Source organism: Diceros bicornis, chromosome 13 (assembly GCF_020826845.1).
Source record: "Diceros bicornis minor isolate mBicDic1 chromosome 13, mDicBic1.mat.cur, whole genome shotgun sequence".
In the NCBI taxonomy this organism is placed as follows: domain Eukaryota; kingdom Metazoa; phylum Chordata; class Mammalia; order Perissodactyla; family Rhinocerotidae; genus Diceros; species Diceros bicornis.
This window is the reverse complement of record NC_080752.1, coordinates 11098751-11119949: the sequence shown is the minus strand read 5'-3', so window position 1 is coordinate 11119949 and position 21199 is coordinate 11098751. Positions and strand designations below refer to the sequence as shown.

Genomic DNA, 21199 nt, shown 5'->3' with positions numbered 1-21199 from the left:
ATCAGGCCATGCAACACAGGCCAAGGGCCTGAATCACCCTGGGAGCTGTAGTTTGTCAACCCCTGATCTAGTAGATAAATGTGTTCATACAAGGACATGGGTTAGCAATTCTGAAAATACTAAACATGTGTATGAGAGCTGGACAAATAAGTAAATAAGTTGTGGGTAAAGACTACCAGGTTTCTCATTGTCATAAAAAGAAGTTACAAAGATACGAGGTAGGTAATGGCTAGAATAAACCCTATGATGTTGGATTAGAGTCTAAGATAACAGTTTTAATTCATGTTTATTTTAATATATATACAGGTAGGTTGATTCAGAAATATAGCTATAAGTGTACACATGAGTTAGTTTACACACATATTTCCTAGCTTTGTCTTCCACAAGAACCTAGAAGGAGCAACAACCCAATAGCAACAAGCACACCCAGCTCCCAGATCTAATACCCATTAGATATTTCTAAATACCTGTTTTCAATAAAAGTTACTTGGGCTCTTGGAACAATGGCTGACTCTAGGGAGGGGACGGGGTAGGGAAAACACTAGGTTAGCATGGAACATCTTGTAGTGAGGAAAGTGAGGAATTGTTCAAAAAAGGGGGGTGAGGGGAATAGGGGCGTATCAAAAGGACACAGGAGCCAACCTGAATGAGCCTCCAATGGCCATTTCTGGAATAATTTGAGCAACAAAATAAATAGGATTAGTATTGGATTATAACCAAAGAATAAAATAAACATCCATGAGTCCATACTTATATAAGTGAAACAATGAATGACTAACGGTGACAATGGACAAATCTTTCTTACAGAGGAATTCTAAATAATAATTGTGGATATTGCCCCATCCAGGAGGTGGAACTTAATTCCTCTGCCCTTAAGTGTGGGCTGGACTTAGTGATTTGTGTCTAATGAATAGAGCATGGAAAGGAGAAAAGTAACTTAGATGAAGAAATGTGGCATAGACTATCTTAACGAAGAGATCACGGTTGACGTCATGAGGGATACTCACGTTGATGTCATGATCCCTTGATATCAGGTGATGTGCAGGGCGCTTCTCTGTGATGTTATCCCCCAAACCCATAACCTTAGTCTAAACATGAGAATACATCAGACAAAACCAAATTGAGAAACTTTCTACAAAATACCTGCCCAGTACTCTTCCAAACTGTCACGGTCATGAGAAACAGGAAGGACAGAAACTTGTCACAGATTGGAGGAGACTAAGGAGGAATGTTGACTAAATGCAATATGGTATATCCTGTATTGAATTAATTTCTTAGTTTTACAAAATGTGCCATGGTTATATAATATGTTAAGGTTAAGAGAACCTGGGTGAAGGGTGAAGTTCCTGTATACATATCTTTGCAGCTTTTTCTAAATCTAAATACTCAAAAATAAAGAAGTTAAACTATTGAGTTCTTAATTTCAGCCCTTTGGGCTTTTAACTGAGAGTTGTGATTACAGGCCCCTTAATTCTTATCTTCTCAGACAAACAGCAGAAAGTCCTTCTGATTTGCAGAGGCTTTTTGCTTAGCTTTTTGTCCCTTCTCCCTGCACAGTTTCAGACATCCTGCAAGTATCTTGAGGGAACAATCAGCTTAGTTTTGCACCCATCTTGTCTCATTGGCATTTGGCCTCTCAGATTTTTTATTTTGTCCGTCTAGCATGGTAAGACTGCCAAAACCCTGCTGGTTTCTTTGTCCTCCAGCGGTGGACCTGTGACAAAGCATAGATTTGCAACGTTTTGTTCTGTTCTCAGAATCCATAAATGCCCCCAGGAAAAAAGCAGCTGCAGCCTGTTAGCTCACCTCTCCTCTCAGGAATCTTGGCACCACTAGTTCTATTGTTTAAGCAGCTTTCTAATGCCTTTAAACAAAACCAAATAATATACATATACATATGTACACATGTATAAATAAATATCTACACGCAAACTGCTCCTTCCTACTCGGAAGTGAAAGACCTTAACATCACTTCTTTTAATAACCTTAATTTATATTTGACCCTGGCCTCACTTTCTTGAATGGAAGGCAGTGTAAGGTTGCTCCTGTTGGCTTATACTGGGCACTAATCTCAATATCTTAAATTGGTTTACATTACAAAGCAGCCTGAACACAAGCTCTTAAAAATTAGTCATATTTTTCCACCTATGTTCATTCATATAGTATATATTGAACATTTTTCATCAAATATCTGCATGCTCTGTCCCTGGCACTATGCAAAGCACTGGGGATATTTTCATGAAATCAAATTTCCTGCCCATAAGGAACTTATATAATCCAGTGATTATTTAATAAACCAAAAGTGAATATGAAAGATTAAAAAAACAGTGTGGCACAGCATATGATTAAGAATAAGATAAAAAGCATAAGTAGGAAATGCCATTGTTCTTCCAGAGAAAAACTGAAATTGAATACATAGAAATGATAACTTTATTAAATGTTCACGACAGGCCAGGCACTGTGCATGTATTATTCCATTTTATCCTCACAAAAATCTTACAAAGTACTATTAAGAAGTGCTATTTTAAAGATGAGGAACTGAGGCTCAGAAAAGTTAAATGACTTGTATAAGGTCATATAGCTACTTAAGATGATTGGAGCCAAGATTTGAATCCAGATTAATGCTCTTTGATCTTAACGACTAAGCTCTACAGAGAAAAACACACAGAGTGCAGTCTGATACACAGAAGCCCAATAATATGCACACATAAACATGTAAAAACATGCAAGCATAAGATCTATGGATGCAATACATGTTCAGAAACAGAAATAAATGAACAGTGACGTACCAGAGGTAGACATTGTGAACTGTACACTGAAACACACTAGCTGGGCACAGGTCAGACCGAAGTCCATGTCAGTCCTACTTGAAGGATACCCATAGGCAAAAGTATACCATCTTAAATATAAACATCAGATGTGGGTTTTTTAAATTACTTCACAGAGAACTTTTAAAAGTATAAAAAGGGTTTTTTTATTTCACAAAAAATGTATTTAAATATCAACCTCTTCTGGGACGGTGAAAAAGTCCTCTATGGATCATTAAATATTTGACTAGTACGGAGGAGAGTAAAACATGCTATGTCAGAAATTTGATGATCATTAAAAAATGAAGAGAACCCATCTCAAACAAGCTAATGGAAGTCAGTGATCAGGAAAGACTCTTGTTGAAAATAAAACCCAGTTGAAAAAGGAGCAAACACTCAACATTTTGATTTACATATTTATTCAAAAAAATGAAAGATCACACTTAACAAAGACCCCAGGCCTTTTGCTATCACATCTAAACCCCAGGTTCTGGTGCCTTTTGGCAGAAATAAGAGAATGTGACTTAATCTTATCAGTCTATCCTGTCCAGAAGTTCATGTTTCTAGATAAAACTCATTCTGGAAATTGTGAGGAATGATCCTGTTAAAGCAGAAGGTTCTTGTTGGGGCAGATCATGGAAAAACAGGATAAGAAGTTTAGACTTGGTCCTGGAATGCAGGAGTCATGAAGTCAGATGCATTCAGGCATTGGGGTAGGTATGGAGTACTGTGACCAATAGAGAAAGTCTACAGCCTCCCTGGAGGAGACAGCGGCTGTTCAGCTCTGGTTAAGTGCTGCCCTAAGGGAATTCAGGCGCAGTGTTGCCAGATCTTCCAATTATTTTTAAAAGTACTGATTTTTATATAAATCTGTTGCCTTTAATTTAAATTAAAAACATAACACATTTTGTGGGCCAAACAAAGCACGTATACTGCTAGTTGGCCACCTCTCCTTTAAAAAATAGGAACTGAGATGTTTAAGTGTATGATCAGTGTTTTTCTTTAAGGAAATGAATTTGATAGCATTAAGTAGTTGGCTTGGGAGAAGAGTAAGAATTCGGGGTGAGGCTTGCCAAAAGAATATAATGAAAGAATAAATTGAAGGGTATGTGATTTGCCAGGGGATATTATGGTTTAGATTTTGATATTTTGAAGTTGATTAATAAATTTAGCTAACATTTACTAAATAGCTACCATGTGCCGGCTACTGGACTATGTGCTGTTTTACGAAGGCTCTGTCTGGAACCTGTCTGTTAGACAAGTTACTTCTCTGTGCTACAGTTTCCTCACAGGTTTGTTGTATTGATAGAGTTGCTATATGCAACATACTTAAAATGACACTGGCATATAGAAAGTGTTTAATAAATGTTTGCTCTTCTTTTTTTTTTTTAAGTCACTTATCTGTGGTGGTAATAAAATGGAAATTCAACTGAGAAGTCAGTCTTCCTGACTTACTACAGTCAGGGATTTGTGAGATTTATTGCTTTTTTCCCTCTGAAAAACCAACTTTTGGTTTATTGGCTCTGTTGTATATTTTTTCCTACATTATTAGTTTTTGCTCTATATCGTTTCCTTCCTTTGGAATTAATTTGCTGTTCTTTCTCTTACAAACTTTTGGTGACCATTCACATTAATGTTTAGGCTTTCTCCTACTATATACTTGTATTTAAGGTTATAGATTTCCTTCTAAGCAATGTATTAGCTGGATCTCATAAGTTTTAATGTCATATTTTCACTACCATTTGGTTCAAAATATTTTCTAATTTCCAATGTAATTTTTTCTTTTACCTTTGGGTTATTTAAAAGTGTATTGCTAGATTTCCAAACATTCTTTGTGTGACGGGATTCTATTTTTGTCTTTTATTTATTTTTTGCTTCATGCTACTGTGGTTTGAGAACATTTGATTTTTCAGTCTTCCTAAGTTTGTTGAGACTTTGTTTATGCCTACTATATGGTCATTTTTGGTTCCAAGTGAACTTCAAAAAGTAAATGTGATGTCTGTTGTTGTTGAGTGCAGAGTGCTTGACAACTAGGTCGGGTTTGTTAATGTGCTTCAGTGTTTCTTTATCCTTACTGATCTTTTCTTGTCTGTTAGTTCTATCAGATACTGAGAGAACAATTTTTTAAAATCTCCCGTTATGATTTGCCTATTTTAATTCCCTCGTTCTAACAATTTTGCCTTTATATATTTTGGAGCCACATGACTAGATGCATATAAATGTGAATTGTATTATTTAAATGTCTTTATTTCTAGTAATAATGTTTCTTTAGGTCTGCTTTATTTAATATTACTGTGGCTAAAATAGCTTTATTTGGTCAGTGGTTTGCAAGGAATATCTTCTTTCAACCTTATACTTTCAACCTTTCTGTTTATATTTAAGGGGAATTTTTTAATAGCATATATTGACATTTTTACACAACGTAGCAATTGTTGTGTTTTAATTGTAGTATTAGTCTATTCGTATTTAATGTACCTACTGATATATTTGGATATAAATCTACTATTTTCTATTTATCCTGCCTATTCTGTTTTCTGTATTGCCTTCTATTTTGCCTTCTTTTGGATTGAGTATATATTATTGTTTAATTTTTCTACCATATTAACTTGTGCTACTTTTTCTATTCTTTTGATGGTTACATTAAAGATTAGAAGAATTATTCTTATTAAAGTTTAATATAAATTAACATAATTTTATTATTCCTTTCCTGACTTAACATACTATTGTTGTGTTTTTATTATTTCTATGTTTTAAGCATCATATTACATCATATTACGTCATTATATTTTATGTAGATGATACTCATTTAGATGTAACCATATTTTACCATTTTGTGGCTCTTCATTCCACACTGCGTCTCAAGCTCCTCTATGATTATTTAGTTCTAGGATCATAATACTCTAGCATTTCCTCTAGTGTAGATCTTACTGCAGATGAATTCTCCCAAGTTTGTTGGTTTGTTTTGTTTTGTTTTTTCTTTTATCTGAAAGTTTCTTTATTTTACCTCAATTTTTGTAAGATATTTTTTTCTGGTTGTGGAATTATAAGTTGGCAATTATTTTCTTTCAGCACTTGTAAGCTATCATTGTATTGTTTTGGTAGAAAGTTGTCTGTCAGTCTTATTGTTACTGTTTTAAACATGTCATTTTTAATTTTTAAGCATTTAAACTTGGTAAATGTAACTCAAATACAGAAAACTGCATAAAATATATGTTGCTGGATGATTTTTTCAAAGGTGAGCGTTCTTTTAACCACCACCCCATCAGGATATAGAATCTAGCCAGTCATCCCAGTAGCCCTCCATATAGCCCTTTAAAATCACAACTCTCCCTCAGCCATAAGAGTAATCCAGTATCCTAATTGTTATGGAAATTATTTCCTTACTTTTCTTTATGATATTATCCACCAAATGCACATTTTTAAAAAATTAAATATACCTTTTGATTTTCTATTAGTCTATAGGCTTGTTCTCCATCTCTCTTTTGTTCCGCCACTATATTTTTCTCTTGCATGTTTTATTTATTGAAAGAATTGGATCATTTGTCCTGTTGAGTTTCCCGTAAGATTTCTTTGATATCATTCCTATGGTGTAGTTAAACATGTTCCTTTGTCTGTAGTATTTCATTTAAATTGGTAGTGGGATCTAGAGGCTTAATCAGATTCAGTTTTTATTTTTAAGAATTATGCTGTGTCCTTCATCAGCAGACACATAATGCCTGATTCATTCATTCATCTTCTCTCTCTTTCTTTCTCCCTCTCACGGTAGCAATTCCAGTTCCAAGACACATTAAATAGGAGTTACAAAACTGGTCCTATTCCAACTTTATCATCCATTCTTCATTTATTTGCTGGAATACTTCTAGAAAGAGAAACTTTGCTTCATCTGTTTACTCACTCAGTGGCTCTGTCCATATTTGAAAAGCAAAATAAATGATTCCTTTCCTTTCTTTTCTAGTTTTTGTAGTAAAGATTTTTGTTCTTTAACATCCTCCAAAGGTGACCAATTGGTTTTTTAAATTAACTTATTTATTTTAAAATCATTGTGAATCCATGGATTTGAACGTATTTGATATGTTTTGATGTATTCCAGCTATTATCCTTATTGGTGCTTAAATGAGCCCAACTTGGACCAATGGGAAGTTCCTCATGTTGACTCCCAAGTGTTTTTGATATGACCCTGGTAGGCTTTAACAGTTCTAGGCTTATCTTGCGCATTTCCTTACCCAGATTTGAAACCAGCCTTTTCTCTAAGAAATTCTGGTTTGTTTTGATGGGAAGTCGTATTTTCAGACCAAAATCTGTACACTAGCGATACTCATGCTATAGGGTTGGTCATTGTTTTTTAGGTCTTTTCAATGGACAGAACTAGGAAAGGTGTATTTTAAAATGTAAAATACCTTATGTATTCAAATTCAAAATTAGGACCACAAGTTTTTTACTCTAACTTCTTATATCTTATGTATATCTTTGTTTTCCCACATCAAGAATCTCAGTTCTCAAGGGGAACTAGAGATGATAAAATTAGAATATAACCTAAGTCCTCATTTGCTGTGTCAAAAAAATATTCTCAGGACAAAAATAGCAAGCTATCACCAAATATATGATTACTGAAAACAGTTAAAAATTTTTTTACATATGCCTTCCACATTTTCTCCTTTTCCACTTTTTCACAGTTGTACTCATCTACATTTTCAGGGAATATACCATTATATACTATACTCTCTCCTTTATATCCTTCATTTAGAGTTAGTTCTGCATATAAATACTTAATATTCCCTATATTATGTCAGTGTCTTCTCCAATCATTTTGGTTGTCTGAAGCTGTTTCCCTAGGAAAGGCTCATTCCTAAGGAAAGTCTCATGAATGAGTATTTCCTGAGTTGCATGATAATGACATTTTGTCTGTAGCCTTTATGCCTGAAAGTTAGTTTGGCTGGGTATAAAAATTCTTGGCTTACATTTTCTTTATTTTAAATATGTTACTTGATTGTCTCCGACACAGAATGTTGCTGTCAAAATCTGTTTAAAATCGAATTTTCTTTCACTTGTAAGTGACTTGGTTTTTAAGCCTGGAAATTCAAGTGTGTGTGTGTGTGTGTTTTTCTTCATCTTTAAGGTCCAGTAACAATACTGGTATACATTATGGTGTTAATTTTTCTGGATTAATTTTTTTCCATGTATGATGTGTGCCTTTCATTATGTTTTCATCTTTTTTGTGAACATTTTCTTGAATTATAATTTTTAGTATTCTGTTCCCCTAGCCTTCGATTTGTTTTCTTTTTTCCTTTTTTAGGAACTCCTGTTATATGTATGTTGGCTCTTATTTGCACATGACGTGTATTTTTCACGCTTTCTCAAGTTCTTTTCGTTTCCTCATTTCTCTTAAAATCAGATATTTTTTTCCTTTTTATCATTTCTCTTATAGCATTATCTACTGTGATTGTTCATTCACTTTTACATTTCTTCTAGTTTACTTTTCTTTTCTCAAATTATTTTTCTTTAATTTTTTATTTTTCTGATTTTTATCATCTCATTTAAAATTTTTTTCTGAGTTCTTAAAATATCATATCATTTTTAGGGATTTTCAGCTTTTTTCTTTTACTCTCAGGGTATAATAGACCTCTTAGATGGCTGCCAGTGATTCTTGCCTACTAGTATTCTCACCCCTGTGTAGTTTCCTCCCTCCATGCATGAGTAGGGCTGATCTATATAAACAATAGACTACTGCAGAAATTACAGTGTATAACTTCCAAGGCTAGATCTTAAAAGATGTTGAAGCTTCTGTCTTGTTCTCTTGTAAGATCACTTACTCTTGGGAAGTCAACTGTCATGTGATGAGGACATAGATAACTTAATACATTTGCAGTCTGTTTTGTGAGCATATCTTTTCTGGCATGCTTTCTTTGAGGACTCCTTATTTGGTCTTTTTTTCTCTTAAAACTTTTTTTAAATTTAACCCATTTATGATGATTATTTTTTTGTGAAATTATTTTTTCCTGAACTTTCAGAAGGGACATATGATTTAGATTAGTTTTTCTAAATTTGTAGCTTGAGAGCTTTTTTTTCTGTTTTTGTCATCTGTTCCAAAATATGGCAGCTTAGTCTCTGAGATTTCCTGGCTTTCTTTCTCTTCTCAACTTTTATATAGAATTTTTCTTTCCTTGATTTAATTTCCCTGCTCAATTTGGATTCTTTTCCCAAATATTTTCACTCAGTGTAAAGTTATATCTTGGGAGGCATGTCAGTTTTGAGAGTTAATGGGTCCCAGGCTGCTTTAGCTCCTTCAGAATTTACTACAGACTGTTTGTGCTCATCACTATGGATATGGGAAAATCTCTTCCAAGTTCAGTTGCTGTTCTTAAGTTGGCCCACTGATCTTTTGGGTGAATACTCTCTTTCGTTATTTTGAGGTTATCCAGTTTATCAGATGCCTTAATGCTTCCCTCTATTTCTCCTCCAGAGATGCTGTTACTGTCTCTTGTAGCTAGTGATGGTTTGTTCCCATCTCCTCATATTTTTCAATTCATGGGAATATCTTGACAATTTTCTTGCAGATGTTTTCCATGGATTTTTTTAATACTGCTATTCTAGGTACTTTAAAAAATGTTTATTTCAGTATAACATACTTAAATCCTAGGTTGTACAGCACTGTGAATTTCACAAAGTGAACCCATGTGTGAACAGCCTCTGGGTTGAGACGTATTACCAACACCCCAGAAGTGCCTCTGGTCCTCTTCAGTCGCTACACTCCCCTCTATTCTAATATCTAACTACATATAAATTAGTTTTGTATGCTTTTTGAATATTTCATAAGTGGAATCAGACAGTATTTATTATTTTATATCTGGTTTCTTTGGCTGTTCATTATGTTTGTGTCATGTATATGCTTCATTTTTATTGCTGTATAACAGGAGTCAGCACACTATGGCCCACAGACAAATTCCAGACTTCTAAGTTTTAAATTAAGTTTTATTGGTACATGGGTAGGCTCATTTGTGTTTTTTTTTTGTTTTGTTTTGTTTTGTTTTGCCAAAGAAGATTCACCCTGTGCTAACATCCGTTGCCAATCCTCCTCTCTTTTTGCTTGAGGAAGATTAGCCCTGAGCTAACATCGGTGCCAATCCTCCTCCATTTTTTTGTACGTGGGACACCGCCACAGCATGGCTGGTGAGTGGAGTAGGTCCACACCTGGGATCCGAACCTGTGAACCCGGGCCGCCGAAGCGGAGCATGTGGAACTTGAACCACTTGGCCACAGGGCTGGGCCCAGCTCATTTGTTTATATGTTATCTATGTTTGTTCCCAATCTACAAGAGCAGAGATGAGTAATTGTGACAGACTGCGTAACCTGTGTTGACGACGCAAAATCACCAATAACCCTTCTACTGATAAGAGAGATAAGGTGAGTTTTACTTGAACCAAAACGGGATTATTACCCATCTGGGAAGGCCTTTTCCAGAAAGGAAGAAAGCATTCCAGAGAAGCATGGTTTTCAGTGCAGTCTTGTACCATTTTAGAACAAAGAACAAATATTAAACATGCCTGGGATACATATTCATCAAAGTTTCAAAGAGGTATTCAGTCGCAAATTAGCAGGTCTACATGACCCTGATGTCTGGAAAGGGACTAATACAGGGTGTTACTAATAGGTCCTAGGAGGGGAAGTATTCATTCTTATCTTAAGAGAGTGAATTCTTTAATGGTTAAAGCAGATGTACAGTGTATGATTGATAGGCCGTAAGTCAGGCTTCCTTAGTTCAAGCCGAATCAGTTTTTTTTTTTTTTTTTGTGAGGAAGATCAGCCCTGAGGTAACATCCATGCTAATACTCCTCTTTTTGCTGAGGAAGACCGGCCCTGAGCTAACATCTATTGCCAATCCTCCTCCTTCTTTTTCCCCAAAGCCCCAGTAGATAGTTGTATGTCATAGTTGCACATCCTTCTACTTGCTGTATGTGGGACGAGGCCTCAGCATGGCCGGAGAAGCGGTGCGTCAGTGCGTGCTCGGGATCCGAACCCGAGCTGCCAGTAGCAGAGAGCGCGCACTCAACCTCTAAGCCATGGGGCTGGCCCACGCCAAATCAGTTTTAAACCCGAATAGTTACCTCATATACCTCAATATGTGAAAATCTCTTGTCACCTGCAAAGCTGAACATATATACTATCTGGCCCTTCACAAGAATAGTTTGCCAACCCCTGCTTTATAGTATTCCAATAAGAATACCATAATTTATCAATTTATTTTACTTTTTATTTGGGGCTAATACTAATAGTGCTACTAATATCCACATTATTGTATATGTTCTTTGATGAACATATGTATGTATTTCTGTTGGATATATACCTAAAATGGAGTTTCTGGGTCAAAAGGAATGTGTATATTCTTCTGTGGAAGATACTGCCAAAGAGTTTTTCAAAGTGTTCCAGCCTCAATGATTGAGAGTTCTTGTTTCTCCGCGTCCTTGCTGTCACACTGTATTTTCTGGGTTTTTTTTATTATAGCTATTCCAGAGGGTATGAATTGATAATGTTTTATGGTTTTGCTTTACATATTTTGAAACTATGTTATTGGGTGCATACAAGTTTAGATGATGTTTTTATTTTGGTTGATTGGCCTATTTATCATTGTGAAATGTCTTTATTTCTAAGAAAACTTCTTGCCCTCAAATGTAGTTTGACATTATTATAACCATACCAGCTTTCTTTTGGTTAGTGTTGCTTGGTATTTTTTATCCTTTTACTTTCACTCTTTCTGTGTTCTTATATTTCAGTTATGTGTCTTATATAGTTGGATTTTGTATTATTCAGTCTTTCCCTTTATTTAGTGTAATCATTTAATAACTGATATTGTTGGATTTATGCCATCTTCATACTATTTTTCCATCTGACAGATCTGTTTGTGTTCAGTTTTTTTATCTCCTTCATGCCTGCTTGACAATAACATTTTTATTCCTTTTTTGCCCTCTTTTAACTTAGAGGGTGTATATTTGCTTATTATTCTTTTAATAGTTGCCCTATAAAAAACATATATCCTTTATTACAATCTAATGCAATTTTTTTCTTTTACTAGTTTTCTGATAATGCTAAAATTTTATAACTTTCCCCTTTAGAATTACTGTTGTCATACATTTTAATTCTGCATGTATTTTAGATTCCACAATACATTGATAGTATTGATTTGTATAGTAATATTCACTTATATTTGCCTATATATTGTTTTGTGTAGTAATATTTATATTTGCTTACATACTCATCTTTTTGAGTGCTCTTTATTTTTGGATTCTATTTTCATTTTGGATCATTTCCCATTTGCCTGAAGAATTTCCTGTAGTGTTTTTTGGTGCAGATTTGCTGTTGGAAATTTTTCTTATTTTTATTTACTTATTATTTAATATTTATTTACATATCTACTAAATCTGTGCAGGATTTTTTCTCACTGGGTATACATGTCTATGTTGGCAGATATTTTTCTTCCTGCACTTTAAAAATGTCATTTCATTATCTTATGGCTTCCATCATTTCCTTGAGAAGTCTGTTATCAGTGTTACCCTTGCTCCTTTGAGGGTAATGTCTTTTATCTCTGGCTTCTTTTAATATTTACTCTTATCTTTGTTTTTCAAAGATTTGGTTTTTTGTATTAACCCGGCTCAGGATGCTCAGAGCTTCTTGAATCTGTAAATTCATGACTTAAATTAGTTTGAGAAATTCTAGCCTGTTAGCTCTTCAAATGTGCTATATGACTGATTCTTTATTCTTTACTTTTTGGGTGTCTGATTATATCTGTTATACCTTTTGATTGTCTCCCACAAATTTCTTGCATTTCTTTCTGTATTTATCATTCTATTTTCTCTTTCATAGTGAACATTTTCTATGAACCTATCTAGAGTTCATTGATTTGGCTTCTACTGTTTCCAATATGCTATTAAACCCATCTATTAACTTTTTTATTTCAACTATTTAATTTTTAGATCTAAAATTTTTGTTTGATTCATTTTTATAGATGCAAATTTTTTGGAAATCCTTTTTCTTTATGTCTATTTTGTCCAACTTTTCATCTATTTTCTTAAACATATCTATCATAATTCCTTTAAAGTGCTTGTGTCTTAACTCCAATACCTAGATTACATTTGTGATCTGCTTCCTTTGTCTTTTTTACTCTTGCTCACCAGTCATATTGTCCTGACTCTGTTTACCACTTATTTCCTGATTAAATTCTAGACAGTATTTTAAAATAAGTTCAGATTTTTCTAGCTGATGATTTCCTCTACCAGACAGGTAGCATCAGGGGCTGATAACATTGATTCAAAAGAGACCAAACTGTATTGAAGCTATATTGATGTTTTGCTGAATCTCAGTTTACCCTTAATCAAACTTTTACAAAATCTCAGTTCAGCCCTCTCTTTTGGGCATTACCCTCTGGTGTTTTCAAGTTAGAGCCTTTCAGGTCTTTGTCTTCTCAGTACCAAGAAACTAAGGCAATTTCTGTCCTGCTTGTCAGAGGTGTTAGGCTTAGTTCCTTACATTTCCATACCAGGAAGCTTCAGAAGTTATTCATGTATTTGAGTCCCTTCTAGTCTCTGTTTTTGTGACACCAGCTCTGCTTAGTCACCAAGATATCTGCTGGTTTCTCTGTCCACCAGTACCAGCTCTAAGACCAGTTCTAGATGCTCTCAGAAGTCACGTGCCCTCAGGGTAAATGTGGTTGCAAATGGTCAAGTGTCTATTCACTACTTTTCAAGGCTTTCCACTCTTACCTACTATGTTATCAAAGTCTTTCTTCCTGATGGATGTTTGTCTTTTAAGTACTATCTGATTGTATGACATGGTTCTTTTATTTTCAGTCCATTTTGGATTAGTTTGTTGCCCCCAACCTGGCATAGCTCCAGAATTTGGCAAATATCTTGACAAGGACCTTTTATGTGTTTGAGGCTCTTCTGGTCTTCAGTTTTACCTCTCTAGTCTGGTGTGATTCACAAAAAATTCTGCTGGTGTTTGGTCCCCTGAAATAGTCTTGGCCTGAGCCAAGACCAGATAGATTGTCAAGTGTCTCCAGTTTAAAAATAGTTACAGGGGGCCGGCCCGGTGGCTTAGCGGTTAAGTGCACACGCTCCGCTGCTGGCGGCCCGGGATCGGATCCCGGGTGCACACCAACATACCGCTTCTCCGGCCATGCTGAAGCCGCATCCCACATACAGCAACTAGAAGGATGTGCAACTATGACATGCAACTATCTGCTGGGACTTTGGGGGGGAAAATAAATAAATAAATAAAATTATAAAAATAGTTACAGGTCCTTAAGTGTAGGCACTACCTCAGGGGGGGGGTTGTTTCTTGTGTTTCCAGGGCATCTTGCCCTGATAGATCTTTATCTCTTAAGCACCATGAGACTGTAGGAATATCCGCTCTACTTTTCAGATGTTTTGGGTTAGTTTTATACCCTCTAGTCCCATGCAGCTTCATAAGTCGATAAATGTCATGACTGATAAATTGGCTGTGTATCTAAGGCCTCATAAAACTCCATTTTCATCACTTGAGTCTCATACAATCATCAAAAGCTTTGTTGGTTTCTCTGTGTCACAGCTATGACCCTTGTCCTAATTCAAGCCCTGGTTCTCAGCTTCTAGCCCGTGCTTAGAATGTGCAAATGCTTTGAGGAAAAATGGAGGTGCAGATCATCAGTCCACCTTTAAAAGATTATCGCCTCTGAAATTTTAGTATCTCTAGTCTTCATTGTTTCTGTACCTCTCTAATAGTTTAAAAAATATAAATTGTTATTTTTTTCTGGCTTTTATAGTTTTCAGCAGGAGCATTGCTGTGCCATGAATTATTCCATCTAACCTAAAAGCAATTTCTGTATGTTTTTATGAGTGGATTTGCACCTCTGTGTATTTGTTTTTTATTGCTGCCATAACAAATTACCACAAATTTAGTGGCTTAAATTGATCATCTTAAATTTCTATGGACTTAAATTCTGACGTGGGTCTCATTGGGCTAAAATCAAGGTGTCAGCAGGGTTGTTTTATTTTTATTTTTTGCAGGGTTGTTTTATTTTTATTTTTTTAATTAATTAATTTATTATTTATTTATTTTTGTGTGTGTGTGTGAGGAAGATTAGCCCTAAGCTAACATCTGTCGCCAGTCCTCCTCTTTTTGTTGAGGAAGACTGGCCCTGGGCTAACATCCATGCCCATCTTCCTCCATTTTTTATATGGGACACTGCCACAGCATGGCTTGACAGGCAGTGAGTGCATCAGTGCACGCCCGGGATCCGAAACCCGGGCTGCCACAGCGGCGCACTTAACCGCTATGCCACCAGGTCTGCCCCGGCAGTTTTCTTTTTAGTTTCCAGGGGAGGATCCATTTGCTTGCCTTTTCCAGCTTCTGACGACCACCCACATTCCCTGGCTTGTGACCACTTTCCTCCATTTGCAAAGCCAGTAGCATTCCATCTCCGTGACCCTTATTCTGGGTCACATCTCCCTCTGTCTGACCACAGCTATGAAAATTTCCCTGCTTTTAAGAACTCATTTGAGTAGATTGGGCCCACCTAGATAATCCAAGGTAATTTCCCCTTCTCAAGATCCTTAACCTTAATCAAATCTGCAAAATTCCCCACTGCTATGTAAGGTAACATATTCACCAGTTCTGGAAATTAAGGCATGGACGTCTTTGGGAAACATTATTCTGCCTACTATACTCTGCCACTAACATCTTCATAGAATTTCTTTCTCTGGCAACTTTTAAGATTTTTTTCTTTGTCATATATTTTCAGCAGTTAAATATTACACACTTAGGTGTGATTTTCTTTGTATTTATCCAGTTTGGCATTTGTAGTGCTTCTCAGAAAGCACATGTTAGACTTGTTCCCTGTGTGCCATAACATCTTTTTTTTTCATTCCTGGGCATTTTCTGATAGGCATGTTTTCTATTATGAATACATTCCAATCTGTAATTTGCACGTTGGTTTTCTTAATAAGTGCGCTTTTGTGAATAGAAGTTCTTAATTTAATGTAGTCCAATTTTCCTCTCCCTTTGGTTAGTGCTTACTTTACCCCATGTAAGAAACTTTGGCTAACCATGATTTTAAAGGTATTCTTCTATTTTAAAAATCTTTTATCATGTCGCCTTTCACATTATATCTACAATGCATATGGATTTGATTTATATGTATAATGTGAGATTTGGATCAAGGTTCATTTTTTTCCACATATGATTCTGATCCAGCATCTTTTTTCAAATGACCATTCTGTTCCTCACTGTACTTACATGGAGATAGTCCTGGATTCTGTTTTATTCCATTGAGACTGTACGTATGTGAGTCTATTTCATTGTTTATTTTTTATTTTTTTCCCCCAAAGCCCCAGTAGATAGTTGTATGTCATAGTTGCACATCCTTCTAGTTGCTGTTCATTGTTTTGTCTAATTTTGTGCTAATACCATATTTTCTCAGTTGCTATAGGTTTATAATAACTCTTGATATCTAATGATATAAGTCCTTCAACTTTGTTCTTGCTTGCAGATTGCTGTGGCTGTTCTTGGTTCTTTGAATTTCTATCTGCATTCCAGAATCAGCTTGTCAGTTTTTAAAAACCTGCTAGGATTTTTATTGGGATTACATTGAATCTGTGTTTTGATTAGGAGAAAACTAACATCTTATCAATATTGAGTCTTTTAGTCTACAAAAATTATGTCTTTTTAAATTAATCTAGGTCTTTATTTTCTCCCAATTATATAGCAGTTTTCATTTTAGAAGTCTTGCACATCTTTCAGTAGATTTATCCCTAAATGTTTGATATTGTTACGCTATTATAAATTGTATCTTTTAAAATTCTGTCTTCTATTTGTTCTTGGTATGATGACTATAATAATAGATTTTTATACTATAACCTTGTATCCAATGACTTCCATAACCTTACATTCACATATTAATGTTAAATTTATGTATATAATAATATAATCTGTAAATAATTACATTTTTATTTCTCCCTCTTTAATCTTTATTTTATTTCTTTTTCTTGGTTTATTACACTATCTAGGGTTTCCAAAGCAATATGAAATAGAAGCGGTGATAGAGGGCATTCTGGTCTTGTTCACCATCCAAAGAGGAAAGCTTTTTATAATTCAACGTTAAGTTTGAAGTTTACTGTAGATTTTTTGTGGGTATTCTTTGTCAGATTACAGAAGTTCCTTCTATTCCTTATTTAAGTTTTTTAAAATTTTTATTATAAATGTATGCATTTTATTATATTACATTTGTTGAGGTGATTGTATGCATTTTCTGCTTATTGTAATGTGAATTAATTACTCAATTTTCAGGTGTTAAACCATGCTTGCATGCTTGGAACGACACCCTTGGTCACAATTTTAAAAATATATATATATCACTGGTTTCAATTTGCCAATATTTTACCTAGGATTTTCACATCTAAGTTAATGATAGTGATTAGTTTGTAAGTTTCCTTTCTTATAGTGTCCTCTTCAAGTGTTGGCTGGCCTCATAAAAAATGAGTTGGGAAATATTACCAATCATTCTTTGGAAGAATTTATGTAAGATTATTTGTCTCTTAAATGTTTTAAATAATCCCATCTTTGTGGGAGAGTTTTTAATAATGGGTTTAATTTGCCAATTTTATTTCATTGTGGCCAGATAACATACTCTGTATGATTTCAGTCCTTTTAAATTTATTGAGACTCCTTTTATGGCCTAACATACGGTTTCTCCTAGAGAATTTTCCTTGTGTATTTGAGAAGAATGTATTTTCTGCTGTTGTCTGGTAGAGTGTTCTATAGATATCTGTTAGGTCTAGTTGGTTTATAGTGTTGTTCAAGTCTTCTACTTCCTAGTTGATCTTCTGTCTGATTGTTCTATCGATTGTTAAAGTGAAGTATTGAAGTTGCCAACTAATATGTTGTAGGAATTTCTCATTCTCATGCTATATTAGTCAGGGTTCTCCAGAGAAACAGCAGCAACAGGATATATGTGTGTATGTGTATATATATGTATGTACATATATAGAGAGAGAAGTTCTAAAGAATTGGATCACCCGATTGTGGAGGCTTGGTGAGTCCAAAATCTGATGGGATAGGCTAGCAGTCTAGATACTCAGCGAAGAGTTACAGTTCTAATCCAGAGGTGGTCTGCTGGCATAATTCCTTCTTCCTTGGAGGAGGTCAGTCTTTGTTCTATTAAGGCATTCAACTAACTGAATGAGGCCCACTCACATTGTGGAGGGCAGTCTGCTTACTCAAAATCCATCAATTTAAATGTTAATCTAATCCATAAAGGCCTCACAGAAACATCCAGAATAATGTTTAGGCAAATATCTGGGCACCATGGCTGACCCAAGTTGACATAAAATTGACCATCGCACATGCTTCTTCACACTCTGCCTCCAGCAGTTTGTCAAAATTACCATTGAAGTGTTCTTCCCTTTAGATTTTATTATACTTATAATATAAACCAGGCTGGAGAATTAGAAAAACCAGAGTTCCAGGCCATCTCTGCAATTTCTTATCCTTGTGACTTTGAGCATCTCTACTAAATTTTCTCTGTGTTATGAGTTAGGAAATTAAAGCCAGTAGGTTTAAGTGATTTGTCCAGGGTAATAATGCAAATTAGAACTAGTGATCAAAATTCTATTTGAATTCTTGTCCTTGTACACAATTCATTCTAAATGATGTTTTGAATTTGATAGCAATAAAACACATCTGACAGTTATTTTAACTATATATGAGAATTTCATTTGAGAATGCCAGATATATGTTTTGTTTAAATATATAATTAGTGAGATTGCTGCCTTTTAGTTCTAGTTTTGTCTTAGACTATTTAACCAGTTTTGTCCTAAAATTTTCATTTTGCAAATATGAGTGGAAACCTTTTATGTCTTTGTCCCAGGGGTATTCTAAGTATGATTTCAGTTACATGTGTAAGATAGTGATCACTGATGAAAGGAATCTTAAGAGAACATTTGGCTTACTGCCAATTTTAAAGAAGGGGACCCCCTAGCTTATTTTAATAATCTTTCATTTTATTAATGACTTTTGCTGAAATAAAAATGTGTCTTCATGGAAATCCTGTAAAAGTTTCTTCTGGGCTATGTTATTTCAGAATACCCTCATAAAAAAAAACTAACTAAATAAATATTAGCTGAAAGAGTTTGAGCCTAATTAGCATAGAGGGGAATAATCTATTGGCTTGGGATGGAGGTTTTGATTTCATAGTCCAGCTTATTTGCATCCTAGGACGCAGTGTAAAGTAAATCAAGTTAGATCTGGGTTTAAATTCCAGCTCTGCCACTCAATAACTTGTATCTTTGGACGAGTTATTAATTTTGCTGAGTTTCAGTACCTTTTTCACAAGGTTATTGAGGGCTTAAAAGTACCTAATTCAGTCCTAGATATCTTGAAGGAACTTAACAAATATTGGTGTCATCCATCTTTTTCTGTATTTACACATGGGCAAATGGGAATATATTTTCTGGCACTAACGAGAATGATACATCGTTTCAAATGCTTGCTTTACCCATAGTTAATAGCTTATAATAAGGTGTGATGTTTGTTGTTTTGCTTATATAACTTGACCTTAAAAAAAAAAGATTATACAAAGACTCTTATTAGAGATATGTATGTGTTTTGAATATATACAAAATGTCACAATATATAGTCTTAAAATTTGAAAGGAGTAACCATGAAGCTCATCTAGTCCTTTTCGTTTCACAGGGTAGAATTCCCTTCCATGACATCCTTGATCTTGATGGGTATCAATGATCTGCATGAATAGTTTTAGTGATTGTGATCTTACTCCCTCTTAAGAGCCGTTCTTTTTTAGAATGCGCCATTAATTAGAAAGTTTATCCTTATTTTGTCCTTTACTATGTCTCCTAATAATTCTACCCTTTGATCCATTCTACGCAAAAAGCTTCATAGAACAAACAAACCTTGTTCCACATGTGTGCAGGAACCATGTCTTAGTCATCTTTCTGTCCTCAGAGTCTATGGTAGTAAGTACCTCGCTCAAGATAGGGGTTTTATTTAGTGAATAATAGAGATTCAGATATTTTTAAATGTACTTTTATATATTTTTTTATATATAAACTTTTAAAATTTAGTCATTTTTTCATTACTCCTGGTAAAAAATTATTTTTTAAATTTTTTGTATTGACAAAATTAAACAAGGAATATTGATTTATGTTTATGTCTGATATCACTTATTATATAACTTAGAAATTAATAACTTTTCTCAAAGATAGAATTTAAAAATTCAGTATTATTTCCTTCTCTTTCATTCAGTTGTTCTTGTAATGTAATTCTGAAGGATGAAAACATATTACATTGTTTTTTATTTCTTTTCTTTTTTTTTTAAATTTTTTGTTTATTGCAGTAACATTGGTTTATAACATTGTAAAAATTTCAGGTGTACATCATTATACTGCTATTTCTGCATAGATTACATCATGTTCACCACCAAAATACTAAGTACAACCCATCACCACACACATGTACCGAATTATCCCTTTCACCCTCCTCCCTCCCCCCTTCCCCTCTGGTAACCACCAATCCAATCTCTGTCCCTATGTGTTTGTTTATTGTTGTTATTATCTACTACTTAATGAAGGAAATCATACGGTATTTGACCTTCTCCCTCTGACTTATTTCACTTTGCATAATACCCTCAATGTCCATCCATGTTGTTTTTTATTTCTTAAACTTTCTTTTATAGTGTCTTTTGCACTCATTACAGGCAATTACCTTTTCTGTGATGTTAATATAGTAAATGCCCCACTTCACTGTCTTATCAGGCTGGACAAAAATAAGCAATATCTAGCTATATGCTATTTAAAGAAAAGATATAAACTTAATAATAAAGAAAGGTTGGAAATAAAAGGACAAATGTATACCATCCAAGCACTAACTAAACGAAAGCTATTGTAGCTGTATTAATAGTAAACAAAAAAGAGTTAAGGGAAAAAACATTAATAGAAATAAATGGAGTTACTTTATAATGGTAGAAGGGTTCAATTCACCTAGAAGCTATAATAATTCTGAATATATGTTCACATTTTCTGTGATTTTTAAACTTGCTCTATTATCGATTGCTTACATTTTTTAATTGACTGCTCTACTCTCTTCCCAATTTCATGCCAGCAGTAAATTTTTAAAATTATTTTGCTTTATAATCTTTGTTCAGCTGATTTCTTATATAAAGTGAATGAACCCCTTATTAATACTAATCCTTTAAGCAATCTACTTGAGCTTACTAGTTTCTTTTGTTTTCAGTTCTCTTTTAGTTCCCATTTGACGAAGGAACAAGGATATTGGCTAGTAGTTAAGAAAGATATTTGATACTAAATTATATAAAACTACCATACATAAGAACATGATTACTGTGAATGATA

General features: G+C 34.4%; 1 protein-coding gene across 5 annotated transcripts in view; it reads left to right on the top strand.

Annotated features, from left to right (window-relative positions):
- The window catches only part of SPATA6 (spermatogenesis associated 6), a 138745-nt gene that overhangs the window by 96808 nt on the left and 20738 nt on the right, over positions 1-21199 (top strand). The gene's annotated exons all lie outside the window — the stretch shown is intronic.